Raw genomic sequence first — 23883 nt, forward strand, 5'->3', positions numbered from 1 at the left:
ATCAGAGTTTTTAGGAGTGAGAGCTGCACAGCTGGGGGGGGGGGGGGGAAGGGAATTAAAGCTGCAGAGAATAGTTTAGTGGCCTAAACATCAAGTCTGAAATACCTGCAACGCCAGGTTCAAATCCAATGCTTCTGCACTTCCCTTTGGAAGGTCGTGGGTAGATACACCAGTTAGTAAAGGTACAATAAAGTCCTCAGTTACAGCTCAGCCCAAGGTCTGATTCTCAATTTTGATTTTATTAACACAAAGGTTCAAACCAAGAACTAAGTATGAGATAGAATTAGGTTCCCTGCCTCATCGTAACCCTTAATATGCTGGGGCTTAAGCAGAAAGGCCCCTTCCCATTGATTTGGCATCAGCCCACCTTCTGTACTGATGGGGAGTGGATCAGCAAGAAGGTCAGTGCTCAGTGGCTCCTGTGCAGTAGCTTGTATGACGCTACAGGCCTTGGAACACTGCAGATCAACTTGAGCCTTGGAGTTGGGAGTGGCAAAAGTCCCTTTCCTGACCAAAGGCCGTCACCCCTTGCCAAGTTTTAAGTCCCTGCATGGGTTAGAAGTTAGAACTTTTCAAAGAGAACATCACCAAAAATTTTTAATAGGCCCAAAGCAACATATTTTACCCTAACTTTGTTCTCAAAAACATATGAACTATTTTGGCTGAAATTAAATTAAAAAAAAGTAGCGAACGCTGAACATGGAAAATTTCACCACAAGTGGTTTAAGTTTGGAAAAGTTATAAGCAACTGAAAACAGGGTCTTACAATGGCAAGTGTCAGGTAGCCTTAATAATAGGTAGTGCTACGAGGCCTGCCTGTAATATATATTTATTTCCATTATAAATAAATATTTTATGTATTATATTTATCACAATGGAAATGGTGACAAATTCTAAGAAGGGCCTAAGAGTTAGACCCTGATCATTGCAGAGGGACCCTCATGCCAATGTGGGGTCCCATGGAGTCAGTGGAGCTCTCAACAAATGTAGGGGTGTCTCTCTTGGAACAAATAGTAGGACTGGAGTTGGTTCCTATAGAGGAGCTTATCATAAAAAGTAAGTCTGGTTGGAAAAGTTTGACAAAAAACAAAAGCAAATGTTTTCATGAATAGTTTTTCTCTGTTTTCCAACCGCTCTACTAAATGTCTAGCACCATATTTTCTTTGGAATTTTTTCCCCTTTATTTAATTCAAATTTAGCTTCAATCTAATGAATTAAGTTAGTCTAATAAATGTGATCCGATAGCCCCTAATATAAAATTCAGGCATCTTTTGGAAATTATTTTTTTTAAACATGTCCTTAAATATCTGTTTACACAAGAGACTGAAACAGCTATGTAAATAATGCTCATTTTAAAACCATATGCAGTAGCTGTTCGTCAGCTCTATAATCTGCCGTATTGGCCTATTTATCATTTTAAAAATATATTTTAAGAAAATGTATTCAATCACATACATTGCAAAATCTGGATGTATTTGGTTTCATTTTCAGTAATAATGTGTGAGGGCTCTTAGGACTAATTTCTTCCTCTTTGATAAGAAAAGCAAGCAAGTAAAATCATGGCTGACTTGTAACTAAGAGTATGTCTTCACTACCAACATTAAAGTGCTGCAGGTTTACAAAAAAACACACCCATGTGGGGACTACCTGCCAGCGCTGGGAGCACGGTCTACACTGCCACTTTACAGCACTGAAACATGCAGCACTCAGGGGCGTGTTTTTTCACACCCCTGAGTGAGAAAGTTGCAGTGCTGTAAAGTGGCAATGTAGACCAGGCCTAGGAAGCATACTGCACCCCTGCTGTTGCCCCACCTGTATACCTTAGCCTTCTCTTCTACACATGCACCTTGTGTCCTTCCTGTTGGTAATAAAAGCTAATGAGGGGTGTTAATACAGCTTGGAACAGAACACCTGAGTAGCTTTCCACTCAAATTCAGAAGGCTTGCTTTTGGAGAAGTACTTGTGGCACCTTAGACACTAACAAATTTATCTGGGCATAAGCTTTCGTGGGCTAAAACCCTCTTCATCAGGGGCAAGTATCAGGGGGGTAGCAGTGTTTAGTCTGGATCTGTAAAAGCAGCAAAGAGTCCCGTGGGTCTATAAGGTGCCACAGGACTCTTTGCCGCTTCATCAGGAGGGTCATTCATAGAATCATCATAGAATCATAGAATATCAGGGTTGGAAGGGACCCCAGAAGGTCATCTAGTCCAACCCCCTGCTCGAAGCAGGACCAATTCCCAGTTAAATCATCCCAGCCAGGGCTTTGTCAAGCCTGACCTTAAAAACCTCTAAGGAAGGAGATTCTACCACCTCCCTAGGTAACGCATTCCAGTGTTTCACCACCCTCATAGTGAAAAAGTTTTTCCTAATATCCAATCTAAACCTCCCCCACTGCAACTTGAGACCATTACTCCTCGTTCTGTCATCTGCTACCATTGAGAACAGTCTAGAGCCATCCTCTTTGGAACCCCCTTTCAGGTAGTTGAAAGCAGCTATCAAATCCCCCCTCATTCTTCTCTTCTGCAGACTAAACAATCCCAGCTCCCTCAGCCTCTCCTCATAAGTCATGTGTTCTAGACCCCTAATCATTTTTGTTGCCCTTTGCTGGACTCTCTCCAATTTATCCACATCCTTCTTGTAGTGTGGGGCCCAAAACTGGACACAGTCACCAATGTCGAATAGAGGGGAACGATCACGTCCCTCGATCTGCTCGCTATGCCCCTACTTATACATCCCAAAATGCCATTGGGCTTCTTGGCAACAAGGGCACACTGCTGACTCATATCCAGCTTCTCGTCCACTGTAACCCCTAGGTCCTTTTCCGCAGAACTGCTGCCTAGCCATTTGGCCCCTAGTCTGTAGCGGTGCATTGGATTCTTCCGTCCTAAGTGCAGGACCCTGCACTTATCCTTATTGAACCTCATCAGATTTCTTTTGGCCCAATCCTCCAATTTGTCTAGGTCCTTCTGTATCCTATCCCTCCCCTCCAGCGTATCTACCACTCCTCCCAGTTTAGTATCATCTGCAAATTTGCTGAGAGTGCAATCTACACCATCCTCCAGATCACTTATGAAGATATTGAACAAAACCGGCCCCAGGACCGACCCTTGGGGCACTCCACTTGATACCGGCTGCCAACTAGACATGGAGCCATTGATCACTACCCGTTGAGCCCAACAATCTAGCCAGCTTTCTACCCACCTTATAGTATATTCATCCAGCCCATACTTCCTTAACTTGCTGACAAGAATACTGTGGGAGACCATGTCAAAAGCTTTGCTAAAGTCAAGAAACAATACATCCACTGCTTTCCCTTCATCCACAGAACCAGTAATCTCATCGTAAAAGGCGATTAGATTACTCAGTGGACAGATAGAGAAACTGAGGCAGGGACATTCACCATTAGTGGAGAGGGCCGGCATAAGGCTGGCGTGGAGGGTTTTGAGTGAGTCAGGGAAGAGTCCTGGGCAGAATTACTGATGGTGTGGGAGCAGCGTTGTAGCCTTGCATCCTGGCCCCAGGAAATTTTGCCTCCCTAACTCACCTGTAGATTTCAGCCTAAGTGATTTAGCCAACTTGGCATATCTGCATCAAGGCCACAGCTCCTTTCACCTGAGGATTTCTAAACACTTTACAAAGTATGGGAAATAATATACTGCTTCAATCTAATATACAGATGGGGTAGCAATTTTATTCTAATGTTGATTAATACAGTCAGAGTAACATATAGCCCAACAATACAATATATCCAATCATTAAGAATTATACCATTTTACCTAAACAATTTTCATTTTTATGTTCAAGAAATGTACTAGAGTAAAATGAAAAATGCTTCAGTTTAGTAACTTATATTCAATTATATTGGGATAATTTTTAAAGTAAGATTTAATATTCAAATGAAGATTAATTAGTTAAGAAGTCAAGAAAAAAAAACACTTCACTTTTATGGATCATCCTAATTCATTCATTGGTTCCTGGAGTGGAGGGGCCATGCCTTTCAAGGAATGCCACAAATTCACACAGTGACCTTGGCTGCTGGTTTTTACATTTGGCTTGGTATTAAACCAAAGTTGTATACAACTGAATATTGACAGACTGCTCCCTATTGGCAATGTACCTGAGGAATCTCAAGAACATGTTCCACCTAAATTCAGTTATAATTTATACTCAATATACTGGTTTCAAATCTGCCCGTTTCAGATCAGAAGCATTAAACCTGGGTATTATATTAATGTAAGGGATGGTGGTAATAGGGTTGCTATTTAGTCTTGAGGATCAAAATTAACAGGTGATCCAAATAATTTAAATCAGGCAAGCAGAAAACCTTATTTTTTAAATCATTGATTTTAATCTTGTATTGCATTTGTGATTTTTAGTTATTTTTCTGAAGAAAGGTTGGTTCTCATTTGCTGGTATAATTTGATAATTCTTTTTGCTAGCCAAGAGGGATACATTATATATGTATGCATTTATTTAAGCATTTATATAGCTTAACATACATTTATTCAGATTCTTAATTTTTGCACTTCTGTTAAAAGAAAGGTGAATGATGCATTTCTTAATACTGGATGATTAATTTTTTTTTTACTCAGTTGTGTCCAGCTGCATTTGGATGGAAATTGGAAGTCAATTATAAATGCATAAATTATCGTCTTAAAATGGTTTTTATTACTTAAATAGAAATACCTTAAATATGCTGGATACATAAACTAAACTTTTGTTTTCTTATCAAAATGTTGTTTTTTGTTTAAAACAAACTGATTTATTAAACAAAGGAAGTATTATCTGAAGTTAGTGAATTCAACTAATTGTTTCTGGTCACCATCTCCTTCAAGATTTGAGAACTAGTGGATCTCATCCTCTCGCACTATTTTCATTAATAGATTGAAAGAGGGAAACAAGCTGCCTGCCTTTTCAACTCCCAGGCGGTTTCTCAACTTTGAATGAACTAGCCATTAAACTGAACTAGTTGAATAAACTGAAACGAAGAAAATATTCTCTCTGCATCTACAGAAGAGTCTGCTTCTATCCAAAGCTGGTTGAGTGCTTCCAGTAAACTCTGGGTCCAGGTGCTTAGCCAGTAACTTCCACCACTTCAGAGGATTGACTTTCTTTAAAACTTGGCAGCAAACGTGTTGTGCTTTAGTATATAAATTTTTAATTTAAATGATTTTCATAGAATATAGTAAGTTTTGACCTTAACATAGCATCATCATTTCATATTTAATTTTAAATAGGTTTATTTAATGTATTATTAAATATATTTAATTTAAAATAAAAATTGGTTTTTATTCCCCCTGAAAGTTAATGTTGTGACAGTTTATCATTACATGACATTATATGTTTTGAAGCACAGGAGGATTGACTGGAAAGTTCAAAGTAGGACTCAATTTATGGCAGGTTAAATGGATGGGAGTGGGGAGGGACATACCTACTAATCCTTTGGAGGGCCATACTTTTGAGAGCTAGGAGAGTTCTTTGTGGAAGCACAAGACCCCAAGATAGGGAATTCTGTCGTGGTGGTGGTGGTGATGGTGATGATGATGATAGCTTTAAAGGAGGGACTTTTCCTCTTACCAGAAATAAATTGTGGCACTTGTGTGCGTTAGGAGGGAGTGGAAGGGCTAGCCTTACATAATATGTCACAATCCTGTGAAAATCAGAGTGGCAACTCTGTGTTACTCTTTGTTGAATCTGCTTGTTTTGGGTGCCGCCCACGCCTCTTTTGGAGATCATTTATCACAAATGTGGAAAATACGCAGAGCTGAAGAAGATCAGAGGCTTTACACACTTTAAACTCATAGCCTGCTATCAGCCCTCCCCCCAAATGCTTCACATAACGTTCCAGAATCTTCTAATCATACATATTAATAGCATGAAAATCATCACGCATTCTCTATTTGCACAGCAGGTTGTGACATTCCCAAAGGAATGTTTTATTTTCATTTTTATTATTTCAATCACCAATTTCATTTTCCACCTATCCCCTTATCCAGCCAATTTCCTTCCCCCCACCTTTCTCCTCCTCTTCCCCCCCCCAAAAAAAATCCTTCTGAATCCTAGGCCTCATCTTGGAGGGAAGGTTTGGAATAAACTTATATTTCGTAGTTAAGTATAATGTCAACTCCTGATTCATACTGGGCATCGGGTTTGGTGTCCTGATGCTACTAGGTTCCACCTCCTCCAGTTCTTCATCAGTCCTCATGCAAAACTTCCTTTAATATTTTAGGAAATTTCCTGTAGAAAGACTGCGGGATTGGAGTCTCTCTCTTCCCCCAAAGGAACCATTTTCATCACGTTGACAGTGCTGAGCACTTAACAGGATTGGGTCCCTAGAGAGATGTAATTATTCACCTCAATTGCCATAGGCCAGAATTTTCCGGCACTGCTCCTTGGTAAACATGAACCTAAAAACTCAAACTCTGCATGGGATACATGAACTGAAGTTGCCATTTTTGGTTTGACGGCAACGGAGGAGGAGACTGAATTTTGCTAGTGTTGCACAAGCATACGTCAAATGGAAACAGACTTTCCCTGTCTGACTATAAATGATGATGCAGAAATATAAAATATACAACAGTGATGTGAAGTGAATAGTGTTACTGAATGCAAGTGCACAACAGAGGTTAAGATGGTATATATACTCATATAATTATAATTTTATCCTTTTTAAGGTTAAAAGTGCAGGCTGCCTCTCTTTAACTTGCACCTTTATGTTGACTAGTTTTTTATAATGTGCCCATCACCATAGTATCTGAGCATCTGTGTATCAAATACTGCATGTGGAAATGAAATCTTTATGTATTGACATGAATATGTTCTGTTGATGTATGGATTGTGCACATGCCCAGGTGTTTTATTTAGACATTGATGTCAGTAATTAGTTAGTGTTGTGGCAATATTTTCTTAGCAAAAGAAAAAAATAAATGTTCGGAAAAATAGTGAAAATAGCATGACATATGCAGGGTACAAAACAAAGTACAAAAAAAATTACAGCAAATTAAGGCGCTTTATATAAAAGTAAGCTTAACTGGAAAACACAAGAATTCAAACCCAAAAAATCTGAAAACCAGCCACTATTTCTTTGACCTGTAGAAATGCTGTTAACCACCATGATAAAATTTAGATTAATCACAGGAGGCTGACTTCTGTATGTTCCTGTTTCTGTCTGTCTACTTTTAAAACTCGGTCTTCATAGTGTGTACTTAATTAAGTACACAGAGTAACTCCAACGTAGATGTATTGTGATTCTATACCCTGTGTCATTCTGATACATATTGGAAGTTTAATGTTTGCTGCTCTGGTTCTTATTAAGAATATATCAAATACCCATAAACTTACTTACATATGTTTTACTGATTTTTTTTTAAAAGTTTCTGTAATCTTAGATAGTGAAATGAGTCATAAATTCAGCAGCTGACCTTAGAAGTGCCAATACATTGGTGAATATTTTAATGTTTTCTTTCCATATATTGGCTTTTCTATCACGGCACTATGATTAGAGGTTAAAGTTGAAAAAGACCTATTGGATCAGTGGGTCTGATTCTCCATGTACTCGCGTACTAATTTAATGCCATTGATTACAATGAAGTAACTCCCAGTTTACACATGTGTGAAAGGAGAATCAGGCCCATTGAGTCCACACCTTTGCATATGCAGGATATTTCCTCCCAGAAAAAGTACCAAAGAGCAGATTCACAGTTCACTTGATCATGGTCAAAAGGTCACGAAAGATCAAAGATCAACTGCAAACATTGAAATCAGCAGACTTTTAATGCGGAATATGTGTAGAATCATTCCTCATTTTTATCTTAATTTTAAGGGCCAGATTCTGATATCATTACTCACATTGAGCAGTACCATACTCCAGGAGTAGTACCACTAAAATGAATGGTACTGCTCTCAGGGTAGGGTACTACTTAATCAGAATCTGGCCTTAAATAAGTAGATGGTACCATAAAGTGATAACCATTCCCTCTTATGAATGAGCCATATCCTGCCATTGGTTTTGTACACAAAACTCCCTGTTCATTTCAATAGAGATTTTTTTTTTTGCGGTGGCAGGTTGAACCAGAAATTTATGTATGAGTAAAATGAGAGTAACTGTATAGTTTTGGAGGCAATGAAGGGCTAAATCCAGTGTTCTGCTGGAGTTTGTTCTGAGCAGGATTTGTGCCCTAATAATTATTCCCATGAAATTATTAAAGTTAAGAAAAAGTCACAAGTAGGTTTCTAAAAGACTTAACTTTAGGGTATTTAACTTACTAAACAATTAGATTGTGGTAAAACTACTGTACTATAGTAAGCAAAGCTTCAGAATTACAAATAAAAAGTTTGTTGTATTAATCCCAACAGAAAAACTGTGAGAGAACATTTCTTTAAGATTTTTTTCCCCACTTCTTCAGTGGTGAAAGGGGATAACCTGTATAACCCATAACAACCCCTTGGAAGTGATCTCCATGGAGAAGTCAACTGCCTAGTCAATACTTTAGGTGTTAGGATAACTTGTTTAATTCAGCACCAGTGATAATCCTGAGTGTTTAAATATTCAAGGAATGTACCACAAAGAAAGCAAATGTCTAAATGTTGGAACTTTCAGTAGAAATTATACAACTCTGAAATGGAGTATTTAAAGTGCAGTGTTAGCAAATGGTTACATTAAATCATTAATCATAGAATCATAGGACTGGAAGGGACCTCGAGAGGTCATCTAGTCCAGTCCCCTGCACTCATGGCAGGACTGAGTATTATCTAGAGCATCCCTGACAGGTGTTTGTCTAACCTGCTTTTAAAAATTTCCAGTGATGGAGATTCCACAACCTTCCTAGATAATCTGTTCCAGTGCTTAACCATCCTGACAGTTAGGAAGTTTTTCCTAATGTCCAACCTAAATCTCCCTTACTGCAATTTAAGCCCATTGCTTCTTGTTCTATCCTCAGAGGTTAAGAAAACAATTTTTCTCCCTTCTCCTTGTAACAACCTTTTATGTACTTGAAAACAGTTTATCATGTCCCCTTTCAGTCTTCTCTTTTTCCAGACTAAACAAACCCAATTTTTTCAGTCTTCCCTCATAGGTTGTGTTTTCTAGACCTTTAATCATTTTTGTTGCTCTTCTCTAGACTTTCTCAAGTTTGTCCACATGTTTCCTGAAATGTGGCACCCAGAACTGGACACAATACTCCAGTTGAGGCCTAATCAGCACAGAGTAGAGCTGAAGAATTACTTCTCGTGTCTTGCTTATAACACTACTGCTAATACAGCCCAGAATGTTTGCTTTTTTTGCAACAGTGTTACATTGTTGATTCATTTTTATCTTGTGATCCATTATGACCCCCAGATCTCTTTCTGCAGTACTCTTTCCTAGGCAGTCATTTCCTATTTTGTACGTGTGCAACTGATTGTTCCTTCCTAAGTGTCCTTATTGAAATTCATCTTATTTACTTCAGACCATTTCTCCAGTTTGTCCAGATCATTTTGAGTTTTAATCCTATCCTCCAAAGCACTTGCAACCTCTCCCAGTTTGGTAGAGTCCGCAAACTTTATAAGTGTACTTTCTATGCCATCATCTAAATCACTGATGAAGATATTGAACAGAACCAGATTCAGAACAGATCTCTGCGGGACCCCACTTGATATGCCCTTCCAGTATGACTGTGAACCACTGATGATTACTCTCTGGGAATGATTTTCCAACCCAGTTATGCACCCACCTTATAGTAGCTCCATCTGCATTGTATTTTCCTAGTTTGTTTATGAGAAGGTCATGCAAGACAGTATTAAAAGCCTTACTGAAGTCAAGATATACCACATCTACTGCTTCCCCCCATCCACAAGGCTTGTTACCCTATCAAAGAAAGCTATTAGGTTGGTTTGGCATGATTTGTTCTTCACAAATCCATGTTAACTGTTACTTATCACCTTATTATCTTCTAGGTGTTTGCAAATTGATTGCTTAATTATTTGCTCTATTATCTTTCCAGGACTGAAGTTAAGCTGACTGGTCTGTAATTCCCTGGCTTTTCCTTATTTCCCATTTTATAGATTTGCTCTATATTTGCCCTTTTCCAGTCCTCTGGAATCTCTCCCGTTTTCCATGACTTTTTGAAGATAATGGCTTATGCCTCAGCTTCTCAGTCAACTCCTTGAGTATTCTAGGATGTATTTCATCAGGCCCTGGTGACTTGAAGACATCTAACTTGTCTAAGTAATTTTTAACTTGTTCTTTCCCTATTTTTGCCTCTGATTCTACCTCATTTTCTCTGGCATTCATTAAGTTAGATGTCCAATTGCTACTAAACTTTTTGGTGAAAACTGAAATAAAGTCATTTAGCACTTTTGCCATTTCCACATTTCCTGTTATTGTTTCTCCTCCTCCCCCCACCCCCCATTGAGTAACGGACCTACCCTCTCCTTGGTCATCTTCTTGCTTCTAATGTATTTGTAGAATATGTTCTTGTTAATGATTTCACTAAGATATTACCGTGAACAATTATACCTGTTTTATCACATGCGCATATCTTCAGCTAAAGTTAAGAGGCTTACACATTTAAATTGCTTTGCATTTTGGGAAGTTAGAGTTGGAGTGAAATATATTAAGCGCGTGGCTTTTCTGTGCAAGAGGTTCTGCAGAGTCAGCTCCTAGAATTACAGGGATTTTTTTTGTTCTGATTACTTTTACTTTTTGACTATCTATTTTTGTGTGTTGTGTCTTCAAAAGGCCAAAGCCTGTTGGATTTAGTTTCCAAAGTGTTGACGTTTGTAGTTTACGTATATTTTTCTCTCCAACATCTGGACATCCACATATTGAATTTGCGGGGGAGGGGTGGAGTGGGGGAGGTTTACACCATACAGTCACATCATATATTATTTATGTACATTTTATTTATGAGAGCAAATTCTTCCCCCTCCTCTGGAGCCACAAAGCACCCCGACAGCAGCAGTCCTGGTGCAGTTCCGTTGCCCTGAGGAGAGTGACTTGGCTCTGGCACCACGTGCATAGAGAGGGTATGCTCCTCCCGTATCACAAAGCCCAGATCTTCAGTGATGTCTTCTGCTCTGCCATGGCAAGGTGGTTGGGACTGGGCTAATGCATCATCTGGATTTCATAAATGTAGCATATGGGAGTAAGGCCGTTAATTTATTAATCCTCTCTGGCTCACTGTGTTCTAAGTTGTAGAACCCTCCTGAAACCAGAGTAGCAGTACGTATTTAGTGAGGCCTGGCATGCTTGTCTATCATTAATGACCACAGTTATTTGGACGCAGCTGTGCCCATATGAGTTCTTGGTATTGTTTTTGTTGTGTGAAAAGCAAAATACATGACACAACAGTAAAGTATGAGTTTGTTTTTTTTTTTTCCTGTAGACTCCATGTAGCTATAAAGAAGGTCATGGTTGGCGCAACCTCTGTATGGCTTAGTAGAGCAGAGATTCTTAAATTTTTTCATTGTATCGACTGCATATTAATAGTCAGAGTGTCACATTGGTGCCTCCCTTCCTCTTCACAATTGTGCAGGCACCTCTTCTCCTGTTTGTAGTCATACAGCATCCTGTGGCAACTGCAGAAATTGTTTACATGGAAAAGTATTATTAGGGAAGTATTTTTAATGGATGTTCAGCTTCTCTTAATACAGTTTTTAATGACGATACTTTCCAGTGTTTGGTTTCTTTTAAGTTTAAACTCAGCTCTGTTTCTTAGGTTTCACACCCCAGCCTACCAAAATTCTTCTTTTCCTTTTCTTTTCTTTTTGTGTGTCTGAGAATTTCCTAGTCTCTTCTCCCCCCGCCCCCCCCAAATGCACTAGCAGGATACATAACAAAGCTCCTAACTTCTGCTCGATATTGGAATTAGAGAGTGCAAGGGGCAGGTAGTTTGGCAGAGCAGTCGGAGGCAGGGATCCTGGGAACTTTTTCCAGTGGGCAGTCACGGAGCTGAGGGAGTTTAAAAAAAAAAAAAAAAAAAAAGTTCAGATTGTCAACTGGAAAAAAAGCAATTCACAGTTAAGGCTGAAACTTTTTCTGGTAACAGATCTTCCATGCTAGGATACAAGTTTGTTGGATGTTGTGTTTGTTCATCTGGATTTTTTTATTTATGTTGTGTACCATTTATCCTGCAAAATGTAGGTCCAATTTTGAGAAACAGAGCTCATAGTTTTGCTTTAGTTCTGAGTCTCCTCAGTTTTTTTAGGGAGAGTGGTCAGACTTTTAATATTTGAATTAAAATATGTAGCATACAGTGAACAGAAAATCACTATCTACTGTAGCAAAAAAAACTATTCAAACAAAGATTTTCAAAAATAGGATTATAAAGTCAGGCTTCTAAATCCATATTTAGGCTTCTAAATACAATGGGAACAGCTGGAAACGCAACACTTTTTAAAATCAGGTCACTTATTCGTGGCCTGAATGTGCAAAAAGGGTCAATTGGCCACAGATTTAGGACAGAGGATAAGCATATAGTCACTCATAACTCAGATCTTCCTGATTTTCAGACACAGCTGGTTATAAAGGGGTTCTGTCAAGTATGTAAAATCCAGGTCTGCTGCAGCATTTTCCGTATTTTTGAAAGTTCGGCTCCCTTCATGAAAATGATATGCTGCCATGTGGTATTAAAGGCCAACCCATCTTAAATTATACATCTTCCACATTTTCCATACACATCCATGCCCCTCCTAGGAGCTAGTCCTTCACATCATCCACTTTGCAATACACTATGTGTTGTATACTCATCTGGTACCTCCTAACCCCCTCTAAAAAATCTATTGGAAAAGACAGTGAATGGCCAAACAGGTTTCTTATTGTTATATTTTAATTTTAAGTATATTCTTCAAAAAAGAAACAAAGCTGACCACACTTAGGCCTTGATCCAACACACACTTGTGCTTCATTTGACTCCTGTGAGTAACTCATTGAAGTTAATAGTACTCCTCACATCAGTAAAGTTAAGCATGTATGTAAGTGTTTGCAGGAGATCCACCTAAATCATACTTGATTTGTTGTATGAAATGTCTCTAAGTTTAGGCTGACGATCTAGATTGAAAACTTACATATATTTACAATCGGAATTTCCCAGACTTGGATGCCAGGCTCTGTCTTCACTGATCTCAGTTAGCTTGCACAAACTATCATGTCCTTATGTTCACAGGATTACTAACAAATATTGGAGTCAAAATGTGAACACAAACCAGTCCTTTAGTTTTGGGACATATTGTGACTTGTTTTTTTTATGTTGTGTACACACACATGCTCCGTTTTATTTTATTTTTGCATTAATCTTGATGCATATTAAGGCTATTGTGCAAATTATGTATTGCCATGAGTAAGGGGTCAGCAAAGCCCCTTATTGGTGTGAATTGCCAGCTTACTTCATAGATCCCACCCAGTTTTTAGTCACTACTGACTTTGGCCAGATTTGAATAGGTGATCTAGAAATATCTCATTAGCAGCCCCTCTGAACCATTCAGTATTCTAATAATGGCTCTTATGATGATGATGTTTTATTCTTTAATACTATTACTCCTATTTGTATGCTGTTCTATGTCCAATTAATAAAATATACAAAGAAAAAAAAATCTTGATTATCAAGAATAAGGGAAGCAGAAGGAAATTTTGCTTTTTTGAAAAACAGCTCCCAAATCCTATTTTTTACATCTAGAGGTGAAATAGTTCTGAACTTATCCATAACTGTTACTAAATAGTACTAAATTTTTCCATACAGCATAACTATTACCAGACTTTGCATATGCCTGAAAGAATGCTTCTCGTTATTTTATTACGACAGTACATTTAATTTAGCTTACTGAGGGATGTTTGGTGATTGCATTCATATATGGCGTTATCTGGATAATTTAGTCTTTTAAATTAGAATTACAGCAAGGCTAGTTTTTATTCAAAGCTGTAACAGATAGTGTGAAGTAAGAAAGCAACATAGAGATGGCAGCAATTCAATGAATTACAAACTCTGTCAACTTAACAAACTGCAGTAGAACCTCAGAGTTATGAACACTGACCGGTCAACGACTCACCTCATTTGGAACTGGAAGTGTGCAATCAGGCAGCAGGGGACACACACTCACACTCACTCTCTCTCCCTCCCCGGAACAGTACTGTGTGAAATGTATACTACTAAAAAAAATAAAGGGAAAGTTTAAAAAAAAAATTGACAAGATAAGAAAATGTTTCTTTGCTTCTTTCATTTAAATTACGATGATTAAAAGCAGCATTTTTCTTCTGCATAGTAAAGTTTCAAAGCTGTATTAAGTCAATGTTCAGTTGTAAACTTTTGAAAGGACAACAATAATGTTTTGTTCAGAGTTACAAACATTTCAGAATTATGAATAACCTACATTCCTGAGGGGTTCATCGCTCTGAGGTTCTGCTGTAACAGAACAGTAGAGGGGCCAGTTCATACTGTATTGAAATAAAGCCAGGACTAAGTGTGGATAGCAAAACACTGTGTCACAGAATACCATGTTGCTCATAAAACAGGTTCGTTTGTGTATTTGATTTCAAAAGAAGTTTAATTTCCATCAGAATTACTTTTATTGTATTATTTTCATGGTGCAAAAAGTGTACTCAGTGCTGTTTAAATAGTTCATATAACCAGCATAATTGTTTTTTTCTTTCCTCTGCTGCAAGTCCTTAGATACCTGCACAAACTTTCAGTAATCAGAAATGTTGCCTTACGTTTCCACTTGATTTGTTTGTTGCATTACTTTCAGTTTCACAGGTAGGGCAAAACTTCCCAGCGAGGTGTAAGATTCCTTCAGTGTTTTTCTGTTTCTAAGACTGGTCTTGGATGAGTTGCTTTACTGAAGAGTAATTAATCACCAGCTATGAGATGGAACAAGGGCAGCTGACGTACCAGACAGGAGCAAAATTGTCTTGTCTGTTCGCTCCCTGGCAGAATGGGATGTGTCTATAGGAGGGATGTGATGTCTATCTCATTTTGGTATCTGTCTTACATGTGTTTCCCTATCAACTTTGCTGCAAGTTTTAATAGATGGTTTTCAAATCACAAGAGAGACTGCACATGGCCTTTTCAGGCACCTTACTGCCTTCTTGCTTACTTTGCAGAGATGCGTTGGGAGGGAAACAGTTGCGCTTTTACCAATCAGTCCACCACATATTTTGCTCTTGGTATTACCATCCCTTATACTGTCACTGCTGCAAATGGCTGCTACATAAATGCAAACTGTGACTGGAAACCTATTTGGATCTCTAAGACTTTACATAGGGTCATTTCCACATCTGAAGGAAGGATTGCATGTTAAAAAATGTGGGATGCGGTTGTGGGGGAATTAAATGTAACACCTGAACAACGACTTTTACATGTAACATGAGGGTGTTCTTACCTCCCCAAGGCCTGAAGGCCATAGTCCATTTTAGTGAATATGTTGCTTAATTTATTTATTATAGGAGCATTTAATAATGCAGCCAAAGTTCTGGACCTTTGGCTGTTTCCATTCTTATTTTATAAATTGTCCTTGAAGTCCATACTACTTTCTTTTTTGGACAGATCACCAATCCAGACAGTCAACACTTTAAAGCAATCTCCACTCAAATAACTACATTGATAGAAAATATCAAAGTGTGGCCGTTAAGACCACTAATACTTAAGACATGCCTTCTTATCCTTTAAATACAGGGGGGAGGTCCTCATCCTCACTCTGCCCCTTGACACTGAGCAAAGGGATCAGAGTGGTGTCAAGGGGCTTTAAAAGCCCCAGATCTGCCTGGGGGAGGATTCCTTCAGTGCAGAAACCATGAAGAACAGCCCTAAAGCTGCCTTCCAAGAATGCTTCATAAGCCACAGTACCAAGGACAGAAGGGGTGTGTAGAAGTGAGGCTTCAGTATGCTGCACGGCCGAGATTCCAAGAACTGCTGCGGCCCGTAAGGCAGCCTGGGAAGGCTGCTGGGTAACTAAATTGTGTTGGGAGCCGCAGAGCAGCCTGAGGTTGGAAGGGTGCAAAGGTGGCTGAAGGGCATAAAGCCCATCTTCGCCCACCTCCTTCCGGGTTGTGAGTTTTGTGCCGCTTCTTCAAAGCTCAGCACAGAATCTCACCCAGTATAAATATTAACCATTCTCCATTTGCAGGCAGGGAGAAGAAAAAGGAGCATCTCCCAAGATGCCAGATGTCACTGCTCCTATGGGAAACTCTTTAGACATTAAAGCAAAAAGGGCAAGAATGTAGATACCATGTTGGACTTGTAACCTTCATATAAAAAAGCCAAGGCAATTCGCTTCATTGCATAACTAAGGTAACTACTGTATAATGATTATACTGATTATAATGTATCTCACAGTGAAATGTATTGCTAAGCTGTCATGTTAGCATTATTGTCACATATGCCATCGCTTAGCACCATATAGCTTGATCACACCCAAAGCTGTAAACTACTTGGAGCTACATAATTAGCATGATCTTCAGGCAAGATATTGTTAGCCATTGTCAGAAATGGCACAGATCAAAATCTCTGTGATGTCCTTCTGTCCCGCACAGAAAAAGTCAACATTGACTGGAGCTATCTGGTTCAGCTATCTCCAGTGAACACTTATTCAACGAATGTAATTCTTTATTTGTGTTACTACATTTACCACTCTCAGACTTGTGACTTTTATTAATTGTTTATTCTAAATCATTTCATGTATTTTAGCATTTTGGTTGGTTAGGTGTCTTTCTTTTGAGCTTTGTGGTATGGCGAGGCTGCTAGATGTAGACTAGCTTGTTAGGTTACACATGGATTTCAGTTTTATGTGAGAGGATCCTGGATAGGCACCTTTTTTGAATATGAATGTAAATAAATATGAATGTCTTCTGCAGACATATTTCAGCCTGTAATTGCTCATTAATTTTCTCCATGACTTGCTTTGAATATTCATAACTCTTATTTTGCGTTTTGTGATATGTTTGGCTGTCTATGTGCCATAAATGTTTTGGCTTCCTAGCCAGTGACTCCCAAATAGGGTGGCCAACTGGGTTTGTGTGATTAGACAAACACCCTTGCCCCGCCCCTTTCCCTGCCCCGATGTCCCGCCCAGCTCACTCATCACCCCTCCCTCTGTTGCTCGCTCTCCCCCACCCTCACTCTCTTTCACTGGGCTGGGGCAGGGGATTGAGGTGCAGGAGCGGGTGTGGGCTCTGGGCTGGGAGGTGGGGCTGAGGGGTTCAGAGTGTGGGAGGGGGTTCTGGGCTGATCTTGGGACACGGGGTTGAGGTGCAGGTGGGAGTGGGGGGTGCAAGTTCTGGGAGGCAGTTTGGGTGCTGAAGGGAGCTGGAGCAGGGCATTGGGCTGCAGGAGGGGGTGCAAACGCTGCCCTCAGAACTCCCATTGGACTCAGTTCCCAGCCAATAGGAGCTGCGGAGTCGGCTCTTACCCCCCCCCCCCCCGTAGGCCTCAGGGACATGCCAGCCGCTTTTGAGAGTGGCGCAGAGCCAGGGCAGGCAGGGAGCCTGCCTTAGCCCCACTGCGCTGTTGGCCATTCAGCACCTAAAATCTCCTGGTTTGGCTTCAGTAGCCTCTGGGAGATAAGGCATGATTCCGGGAGACTTCCTGCAAAACCGGGGTGTATGGCAACCCTACTCCCAAATGCACGAAACCTTTCATGATGGCCCTGTGAGCCCTTCAATTATGAATATTTGCATAAGCATTCACTACATTTTCTCTTTCTGCAAACATTTTTGTGACCAAAATCTAGTCACTCATTTTCTCAGGAATCTAATAAAGTGTGATGTGAATATTATAAAAGAAAATTTGCATTTTTATTTGCATGAATGCCCGCAATTGCTTTCACATTATTTTTCCCAGTGCTAGTATTGAATTCTTCAAAGACTGAGTCAGCCACTTCATTTTTCTCTCACACTTTTTTTTAGTAGATGTTTGGCTGAGGCAGTGTCCCAGAAAACATAGGAGCTAGTTTTCTAAACAATTTGAACTTTGGGTGGATATGTAAATAAGATTTACACATTTTGGTTGGTAAAACCTTTCTTTGTTTTGAACCTCTGTGAGGGTGCTCAAAATCAGGAAAATAAGTATGTTGTGTTCTTTGAAGCTAAGTTATCTCTATCTTCTTATTGCACCCTATAGAAAAAACCTTCTGGTGTTCCCGTAAATATACTGCAACTACTTTATTGGTACTATATATAGTCGCCGTATTTCTCTTGGCAACTTTACTATGAAACATATTGGGTCTGGGTCCTCTGGTCCAGCAGGCACCAACACAAGCTGACACAGGCCTGAAGCAGCTCATTTCTCTAGTAACTATCATTCTGTCATTTAAAAAAATCCCTCTTATTTATTATTTTCATGAATTATTTCTTTTCAAGTAATATATTCATAAATTCCAAGGCCAGGAGGGACCATTGTGGTCATCTAGTCTGACCTCCCAAATAACATAGGCCTTAGAATTTCCCCAAAAAAATCCCTAGAGCAGATCTTTTAGAAAAACATCCAATATTGTTTTTAAAATAGTGAGTGATGGAGAATCCACTGCAACCCTTGGTGTAAGCTCCTCCAATATTTAATTACTCTCACCATTAAGTATTTATGCCTTATTTCCAGTCTGAATTTGTCTAGCTTCAACGTCCAGCCATTGGATCATGTTATACCTTTCTGTGCCAGATTGAAGAGCCCGTTATTAAATGTTTGTTCCCCATGTGGGCACTTATAGACTGTAATCATGTCACCCCTAAACTTTCTCTTTGTTAATCTAAATGATCTTCTTGAGTCTTTCACTATAAGGCATATTTTTAATCCTTTCATTGTTCTAATGGCTCTTCTCTGAACTCTCTCCAATGTATCAACATCCTTCCTGAATTGTGGGCACCAGAACAGTATTCCAGTAGCGATCACACCAGTGCCAAATACAGCTACATGGTGAAAGGGGGACCGGATCGTCCAGAGAAAACACAGGACTCCAGGGAGAAGCGACAGGTGCAGCCCAGATCCAGCCCCCCAGATTCAAACATATCTTAGCCCTACTCACATCCCAAGCAACCAACTTCAGACATTCCTTCAACTTCCCCAGCTCCAACACCAAATATACCCAAGATGTCGAATCTGAACATGGATCTCGCAAACCAAATGTCCATCCAAAACCCCAGCTCTGAATCCCCCCACACACTCCAAAGTTCCAGTTGCACGCCCCTTCCCAACACAAACAGCCTCATTGTCCCAGCTCCAGCTATTCCTCTCACACCAGAGCCCCTGCTCTGAACCCGGCCAGATATACCCAGCCCCAGCTGCAACTATCCACTCACTTTTGGGGCTCAGCCTGGACTCCAAGCTCTGAAGTGGAGCTGGGCTCTAGCACCTGGCTCCAGCTTCTTGAGCCTTGCCTCTCCCTGACTGAGTCACACCGACCCTGCAGCAGGGGCTGCTCTTCTTGGCAGAGTCTGTGACACTCGCCTGTCCCTTCTCCCTGCTGTCCCGGGCAGTCCTCTCTCTGGCCCTGGGGCAGAAGTTCATGGACCTGGGGCAGAGGACAAACCAGGCAAACAGGCCCCTGCTCCTCCCAGCAGGAATCTGTCCACCCAGGCTGTAACTCAGGCCCATGCTGCCCCTTCACCCATCCTGGAGCTGGTCGCTGCTTGAGGGGCCAAGCAGCCTCCACTCTGGGTTCCTGGCACCGGCCACGGCTCCTCTGCAAACAAAGATCTCCAATCTTGCAATTTTATCTAGAGATGGTGAGATGTGAACTCAGCCTGACCTCTGGTAGAGTGAGTTCCAAAGACATGGACCCTTCATTGGCCATGAACAGGAGTTTAAACCTTGGCTCCATAAGCTGAAGGGTTCCACTTGAGCTTAGCAGGCCTGGTGTGGAGCAGAGATTGATCGATTGTATTTCGGTAGTGCCTAGGTGTCCAACCAAGATCAGCATGCCATTGTGCTCGGCACACAAAATAATAGACAATCCCTGCTCTGAAGAGCTTGCAGTCTCAACAGACAAGATAGACAAAGGGTAGGGGAAAGGGATCCAACATACAAGCAGAGCGAACAGGGTGAGGGTTGACATTTCTTTTTAAAAATGCCTTGGGTGGGTTTTATTAGGAGGGGATTATCTAATTGGAAAGGCAAAGGAAGGGACAATAGGAGAAGGGAGAATAAGGAGGGGAGCATGAATGGCAGGTGGAGTGAGGTTTAGGTGGAGAGGTATAAGACGGGGGTAGGTGAAGGTTGGAGCAAACAGTCCTGAGAGAAAACTGTAGAGAGCAGTTTTATGACATTATCAGTGTCTGATGGTCCTTGTGGAGGTACCTTGCTATTGCTTCTGATAATTAGAGTTTCTCTGGGGCTGGCTCCTCCCTGGAATTTCTTTCTTCCCCAAGCCTACATGGCTCAGAAAGTTGTGCGGGGGGCGGGGGAGGAGGAGATGCATGAGTCCTAGTGCTCCAAGTGGGGGAAGCCTAGAACGTGTCTAGTCCAGTGGTTCTCAAACTTTTGTGCTAGTGACCCCTTTCACACAGCAAGCCTCTGAGTGTGACACCCCCCATAAATTAAAAACACTTGTTTGTATATTTAACACCATTATAAATGCTGGAGGCAAAGCGGGGTTTGGGGTGGAGGCTGACAGCTTGCGACCCCCATGTAATAACCTCGTGACCCCCGAAGGGGTCCCAATCCCCAGTTTGAGAACCCCTGGTTTAGTCCATTTAGGACAGTGAAGACTCTTTTACTGGTTTCTTTTAACAAAATTACTTCCTTTGTCATCTCTCTGGTATTTCCTAGGTACCCTTCCATTCCATTAACATTTTGGTCCGTGTTAGTCACTATAGTAGACAGCAATTTGATTTCTCTGTTCAGTGAAGTTGGAGTATTTTTTTTTTAATTTATCCCCTCATTTTTTAAATTTTCCTTGATTTCTTTAAGAAAATTTCCTTATTCTGACTCTGGAGTAACTGGACTTGCAATCCGGTGGTAGGCACAAAGAGTCCTGTGTTTGTGCACCAATCACTTTTTTTTAGTCTTGTTCCTATGGTTGGCATATAGGTGTTGATGTTGGGGCCTCCCTGTCAGCTTTCCATACGTAATACTTATACGTTTTGTTAGTGGAATAATACACCAAAGGAGAAGGAAGACCCAGAACACTGAATAACATTTAAAAGAGAGACCTTCACTTGGAATTTTTGAGTGCACAGGAATGGAGGATTGAGACTTGAAACTTCTCTCCCTTGTTTGCAAAAGGGCCATTACCATTGGCTGTAGCTCACGAAAGCTCATGCTCAAATAAATTGGTTAGTCTCTAAGGTGCCACAAGTACTCCTTTTCCTTTCTTGTGAGACACTTCTCTGGGCCGTTAACTAAAATTCCTCGCCCTCCCCCCTTATGTCTGCACTGCTGTCAGAACTGTCATTGCAGCACTGTAGACAAATCTGCGCTAGCTTTAAGCTAACTAGTGAGGGTATTGATAGCTGTGAAACAATAGCAGCCTGGGCTGTACAAACCCGCCTGGGACCCTAGCTGGGCTGCTAGCCCTTGCTCAAGTCTGTGCTGCAGTGGCTTCTCTACACTTGATGCTCACATACTAGTTGGATAAAAGCCAGATCAGGTATGCTGCAGTCACACCTCCAATTGCAGTGTAGACCTACCCACAGACTCAGATACAATTCAAACCATTTTGTTCTCCGAGAAAAAAAAATATTAAAAGAAAAAATGTGCAAGGAAAGATTCTTATGTCTCAGTATTAAATCTTTGTCCTGACTAAGAGAAATGGAGAAACGGTTTAAAAAAATAATAAAATCTGGAATGTATTGTCCTGTTCGTTGCGAGAAAACTCTGCATGTTTTTAGCATTAGGTCAGCTTTCCCCTCTCTAATGGCTTAGTATTAATCTACCCAGTACCCACACTAAACAGGAGTCTGTCCTAGAAGAATATGGACAAATAAAGGCTGAACAAGCATAGATTGCACTAGCTGGGAGGAAGTCCTGCGTGCGTGCACATGGAGTATTTCTGCACAGGGAGTTACATTGCAAGTACAAGAAGATTCTCTTTCTCCCCCTTCCTCCAGGTGGTCCCAGGCAGGGAGCAGCTATAATTTGGCTATTTGCACCACCTGAGCACAATGGGAACTGGCTAGTGCAGGCATTAGTGTTCTATACCCACAGGTAAGATGGGTGTAGGCAGGTGAGACCATGGCTCAGGTCCTGCTGCATGCTGGCAAGCCCTGGAAGGCTGCACTGGGAGAAGTCCAACAGGAGCTTCTGGTGAGTGCAATCCTGCCACTGCTCCAGGGGTGCATTCAAGTGCAGATGTAAAACAATTATTTCACTTTCCTAAATTTGAAGATGCATGTAAGTAAATGGGCAATTATTTTGTTTGTTTGTTAGGTTCCCCCTATTTCCCAGCTGTTCCAACTTCCTGTGGGAGAGACATTTCCACTTCCTCCTACTGCAGGGCCTCTACCTTCAACCACAAAGAAAAGCATAGGGGTCAATTGTGCAGTTGTTAAGTATTTTTTAAAAGAAAACCATGCATGAATCCCTTACTTCCTTCTTTAATTCTTCTTTTCCCTTTTCTTCCTCTAGCTTAATTTTTTTCCTGTTTTTACCTTTTCTATTTCCCTAATATTCTTAACTGCTTTTCTCTTAGAATTTCAAAAGCTGCCACTTTGCATTCCTTTTTTTCCCATAACCCTTTAGATCTCTCTTCTCCATCTTCCCATCTCATTTTGGAACAATATTTTCCCTTTCTCATTATATCATCTACTCTCTTTTTTTCCCTGTGTTGTATTCTTGGCCTCTTCTCATGCCTGTTCCCCCTCCCCCATTTCTTCTTGATAGAAAACACTGCTAATCATCCTTACTTTTCATCTCCTTTTCTGAATCTTAAGTGAAGTCTTTCTGATCTCCGTGTGTGTTCTGTGGCAGTGTGTGCCAGGATTGGGACAGAGTGAGACTGAAAGCCGACTCACTAAAGCAACAATCCAGAATCCTCTTGAAAGCAAAGTTAACTTTTTGATTCATTATCTCCTGAGAACTGGCAAGCTCTCGCCACCTTTGTAAGTTTCACCTACTTACATTTTGAACTTGTTTGTGAAGTTTAGTTGAATAGGAAAGCAAATGGGATGTGGGTTTTAAATGCATTGTTCAAACATATTTAACTGTTTTTTTATATCTGGTGTGAGTCACGTTGTTGTTTTTGGTCAACATTTTGCCTCTTGTCAGAGAACCAGGCTAGTAACATCAGCAAATGGAGGAAGTCAGTGTATCTAAACAGTTGGCCGTTCATTTTGGCAAACCTCAGGGCCACATTCAGTGCTGACTTGTACCCATGCAGTCTTATGAAATTTAGTGGAATTGTACAAGTAAATGAGCACAACATTTGATCCAAAGACTAGAGAGAGCATTCCTGAGGACAGTTGCTTGTGGCACTCTATGCTATTTGGAAAGGTCTCGTCATATGGTCTTTTTAACTCCATAGAAGCCTCATGGATTGCTGTAGTTCTGTGGTAACTGGAGAAGCAGCAACACATTATATGATGTGAGGTTTAATTAGATCCCACATAGATTGAGGCTTCAGGCCAAAAGTCCCTGTGTTTCGCCACCCGAGCAGTGTTTAGTGTAGTTGCCTCATGAGTCTTGACCTGTATTGTTACTAGATAGGCAGCCTTTGGACCTGATCCTGCAATATGTTGACTACACCTTATGAATTGTCATTCACCATTAACACCTAGGGAAATCAGCAGGAGTGGAGTACACTCACCACCTCATGGGAGGCGGGAAGCGCCCTGCAGAATTTCTTTTTCTTATACATTAATAGCATCTGAATGTGCCATGTCGGGGGCAGATGTGCAAGGTAATCCAAGTCCTTGACCAGAAGAACTTTGTCATAAATGACAAAGATGGATGAAAAGTGAGAGAGGTGCACCAAAATTTACACCAAATA

General features: G+C 40.6%; 1 protein-coding gene across 2 annotated transcripts in view; it reads left to right on the forward strand.

Moving 5' to 3' along the window:
- STOX2 (storkhead box 2) overlaps positions 1–23883 on the forward strand; it is a 119601-nt gene that overhangs the window by 14503 nt on the left and 81215 nt on the right. The window contains exon 2 of one of the 2 annotated variants that reach the window (XM_084625828.1): positions 16096–16259. The exons of the other annotated variant lie outside the window; for it this stretch is intronic. The gene's annotated coding sequence lies outside the window, so the exon portion shown is untranslated. The remainder of the gene's footprint in view (positions 1–16095; positions 16260–23883) is intronic. 2 annotated transcript variants of the gene reach the window in all.

This window comes from Lepidochelys olivacea (genome assembly GCF_965140295.1).
Source record: "Lepidochelys olivacea isolate rLepOli2 genome assembly, chromosome: 4".
In the NCBI taxonomy this organism is placed as follows: Eukaryota; Metazoa; Chordata; order Testudines; family Cheloniidae; genus Lepidochelys; species Lepidochelys olivacea.